The sequence below is a fragment of the Schistocerca serialis genome, chromosome 2 (assembly GCF_023864345.2).
Source record: "Schistocerca serialis cubense isolate TAMUIC-IGC-003099 chromosome 2, iqSchSeri2.2, whole genome shotgun sequence".
NCBI classification, from domain to species: Eukaryota; Metazoa; Arthropoda; class Insecta; order Orthoptera; family Acrididae; genus Schistocerca; species Schistocerca serialis.
This window is the reverse complement of record NC_064639.1, coordinates 943202242-943206979: the sequence shown is the minus strand read 5'-3', so window position 1 is coordinate 943206979 and position 4738 is coordinate 943202242. Positions and strand designations below refer to the sequence as shown.

The following is a 4738-nucleotide window of genomic DNA, read 5'->3' as shown; positions in this document are numbered from 1 at the left end:
TTAATGTACGCGCAAAGTAAAAAGTCACAAGGCGTTAGGTCAAGCACGTGGGGGACAAGTTAACAGAACATCATCACCTTCACCCCTACGAACGATCCTTGCGAGTTGTAAGTTCGTCGTTTAGTTAGTGATGAACATCGATGCTCCAGTAAAGTGGTGCCCTAGTTCTTTGTAGGATTAAATTCTCGAAATTAGCAGTCAGTTGTGGAAACAACCACAGCTGCAACGTATCAAGGTAAGAGGTACGTATCACAGTCTTCTCACAGAAGCAAACAGACCCATACATCTTCGTCTATGACACTGCAAACAAAAGAGTAACCTTCAGCGAATCTCTTCATGCGCCACAATATCATGAGGCATTTCAGTGGCCCACACCCTCGCATTGCGGCAGTTTTCCAGGTAAAATGGTAGGTTGCTTCGTCGCTAAATATCATGTTGGAAGGGGAATGTTCATTCTTAAGTGCTTTTCGCATTGTGATGCAAAATTGAAGGCGACGGCCATAACCTTCCGGGTTTAATTGCTGCATGAACTGCAAGCGGTACTGTTTGAAATGTAAATGCTGCCGCAAAATCTTCCACACAGTTTGCTGCGGTATTCCTAGTTCGTGGCTTGCTCGGACCTTTTTTTTATTTTTGCTTTTAAACCAGTTTACCATGGGAAATTCAAATATGTAAACAAAATATCTTTGTCAGGGATACTTTTTAATCCACAATTCATGGCAAACACAGGGACGTTATAGAGAAATACGGGTATGTTGCGGCTTTCTTGTTCAACAGCAGGTGGGAGGAATGAGATGTCATTGGGTTATCCTCCGTGCGAGCTAACATCCCATAGATGTTCGGGCTCACATGTGGTTACTCTTCGTCGAAATGTCTTGTCTGAAACTCGTCTAGGGGTTGATCCGTACGCGTCGCTTTACGCGCCCCAAATTAAGCACTTGTGACCCTTTGGTTAAATTGTCTGGGTGATGGCAAGTGTGCGAAATACAAAGTTAACATAGCAAATAATCTGGAACTAAATTAACGATCCATAAATGATGTAGGGCACACAGTTGCCATTTGGTTACAATAATGTTTATTCAAGAAGCAAACTAACAGCGAAAGTGGCGACGATGTGGCGCTGACGAATAGCAAAATTGTGCAAGACCCACTCGAGAGTCTAAACATCGATGGTGTCGATCACATGCTGAATGGCTGTTTTCAGCTCAGCAATGGTTTTGAGGTTATTGCTATAAATCTTGTCTTTAAACACAGCCCCACAAAAAGGAGTCACATGTGTTCAGATCCGGAGAATATGTCGGCCAGTGGAGGCCCATGCCAGTGGCCTCTGGGTACCCAGAGCCAGAATGCGGTCCGCGAAGTGCTCCTCCAGGACATGAAACACTCTCCTGCTTCCATGGGGTCGAGCTCCGTCAGGCATTAACCACATCTGGTCGAAATCAGGGTCACTTTGGATAGTAGTGATGAAATCATCTTCCGAAATCTTCACGTACCGTTCGCTGGTCACCGTACCATCAAGAAATATCGCACCGGTTATTCCACGACTGGTCATTGCACACCACACTGTCACCCACTGAGAGTGAAGAGACTTCTCGATCGCGAAATGTGGATTCGCAGTTCCCCAAATGAGCCAGTTTCGCTTATTGACGAAACCCATCAAAAGGAAAGTGGGCTTCGCTGCTATACAAAATCATACAGGACATACTAACTTCCACCGTGCTCTGCGGCCAACCGTGCAGTTTGAACGTCCTAACGCAAACCGTTCTGAAGTTATGACGATTTTATTCTATACAGTTCGATAATTATCACCCTGTAGATCGTACGAACATAGCGTCCTTTGACGGTTGGACATACTCTCGCATGGAGGCATGGTAATAAGCATCCCTGGCGAAGAGAAGCCAACTGAAGGGGTTGAAGACAAATACGTCTCCAGGTCGCCAAGAGACTGGGAAAAAGCGCAGTTGACTCTTGTACATAAAAAGTTTAAAAGAACGAATTCGCAAAATTACAGACCAATATTCTTAACATACGTTGGCTGCAGAATTCTTGAACATGTTCTCAGTCTGAATGTAACAAATTTCGTCTAGATCCACAAATCTGCACGGATTTGGAAAGCGCCAATCGTGAGAAATTCAGCTTGCCCTCTTCTCACATGATATTCTGCGAACCATGGATGAAGGGCGAAAGGTAGGTTCTGTACTGCTAGATTTTCAGAAAACGTTTGAGACGTACCCTGCTGTGGGATTTAACGAAGGTGCGAGCATACGGAATAGGTTTGGTACCAGACTTATGAGTGTCTGGAAGACTTCATAAGTAATAGAAGCTAGTGCCTGGTCCACAATGGTGAGTGTTCAGAGACAAAGGACATCGTCATGACTGCCCCAGGGAAGTGTGACACGACTTATTCTCTCTATGCATTAACGGCCAGGGTGAGTAGCATTATGCAGCTGTTTCTTGATGACGCTGTGCCGCACAGGAAGGCGTCGTCGTTGAATAAATGTACGAGGGAAGAGAATGACTTTGACAAAATTTTTAAGTACAAGAAATATTTTCGCAGTAGCTAATATGGACAACCATCAGCTGTGTAATGGAATGACAGCAGTGAAAATTTGTGCTGGACAGGGACACGAACCCTGATTTTCCGCTTATAGCGTGCGGTCACCTTCCTGTCACGCTCTCTGAGCACGACACACGGCCAGACGCATAGTACTACGGAGATGCTTCATGAATTCAAATTGGCGACCCTGCCGGGAAGACCACGTTCTTTTCGCAGAACACTACTGAAAAAAATTTAGTGAACCTGCGTTTGTGGCTGACTGTAGAACGATTCTACTGCCGCCACAGTTCATATCGCGTAAGCACCACGAAGATAAGATAAGAGAAATTAGGGCTCATACCGAACCATATAGCTAATCTATATTCTCTCCCTTTGTTAACGTGCATAACAGAAAAGGAAGTGAGCAGAACTGGTAAAAGGTATCCTCTGCGATGCAGCATATGGTGACTTGTGGAGAATGTATGTAGAACCAGATTAGTTTAAATTTCGGTCTAAGAGATTAACATGAAATAGACCAAACTAGTAGTAATTAATGGACAAGGTTTAGATCAAATAGAACTCACAATTTCTTTGAAGGACTCGGAGGTACTGAATGAATGTGTGTCGAAGACCTATTATCAACGACAAAGGGAAGTGTGACAAAGAAATAAATCGACAAATCGTCCTTGGCGAAGCATCTACAGTTGAATTCACTAATATTTGTCAGAAACTGGTAGTGTCCAAAACAAAGAAGATGGGCATGGTGGAATCAACTGTGTTTCCTGTGTTCTTGTATGGCTGCGAGATCTGGACCACGGAAGCTAGTGGCAAGAGCCTAACTGATACCTTTGAAATGTTGTGTTATGCGTAACATGGACAGAAAGAAGCGCCAATGCTTCCGCTGTAGAAGAACATAATATCACAAGGAGTTTCATGTAGTGTCAGACTCAGATACTTCCAGTTCCTTGGGCATATATTGAGAATAGAAGAGCACTCCGTCTTCAGGCCACGAGTGGCCTACCGGGACCATCCGACGGCCGTGTCATCCTCAGTGGAGGAAGCAGATAGGAGGAGCGTGGGGTCAACAAACCGCTCTCCTGGTCGTTATGATGATATTCTTGACCGAAGCCGCTACTATTCGGTCGAGTAGCTCCTCATTTGGCATCACGAGGCTGAGTGCACCCCGAAAAATGGCAACAGCGCATGGCGGCCTGGATGGTCACCCATCCAAGTGCCGACCACGCCCGACAGCGCTTAACTACGGTGATCTCACGGGAACCGGTGTATCCACTGCGGCAAGGCCGTTGCCGAGAATAGAAGACAAGAGGATAATTTCGAAATGTCCAGCACGTAAGCCAAAATCGAACCCAGGAGACCACGGGGAAGAGCAGCAATTCAGGAAATCTTAACCTCATCATAAAAAAAAGTCTGGAAGCTCTGTTGTCCCACCTCACAGTAAAAAACAAGGAAATAGTTGTTGCTGGTGATTTTAACGTGGATTTATTGAAAAGCTCTTTCAGTGAACACTTATTGCACCCAGTCACACTATGATTCAATTTAGTTCCTACTGTGAACTTTGCAACTAGGATATGTAAGTGCTCTGAGACTGCTATTGATAATATCTTTACAGATAAATCTAGGGAAAAGTCGTATCACAAAACCAATAGTAAATGTGCTATCTGATCATGACATACAGCATCTTGCATTAAATGTTAAAACTTGTCAGGATAAAAAATTCTATGAAATCTAAGTACAGGAGGGCAATAAATAAGTCAAAAATTGAGAAATTCAGGAAATTTCTCAAAGACATGAGCTGGATAGATGTTTACAATACTTCTGACTCAGATGGAAAATACAAAGCACTCGTTAATAAAGTTACTTCCACTTTAGAAAATTGTTTTCCCCTAAAGGTAAGTCAAATCACACAGAAGTTTAAAAATAAGCCGTGGATTGCACAGGGAATAAAGATATCATGTGGGACAAATATGAGACTATATCTACAATCTAGGAACAGCTCTGATATTAGCATTGTAATGCATTACAAAGAATGCTGCAAAATACTGAAGCAAGCAATCCTGTAATCGAAGTAGCTTTGTTATGTGAAAAAGATAATTACATCGGGCAACAAAATAGAAACTGTGTGGGCTATAGTAATGACAGATACAGGTGGAGCCAAAGAGGAAGAGGTACAGATAGCTCTAA

General features: G+C 43.5%; 1 pseudogene; it reads right to left on the bottom strand.

Annotated features, from left to right (window-relative positions):
• Positions 1–3727: 3727 nt before the first annotated feature.
• LOC126459612 (5S ribosomal RNA) lies at positions 3728–3845 on the bottom strand (annotated as a pseudogene).
• Between the last annotated feature and the right edge of the window lie 893 nt (positions 3846–4738).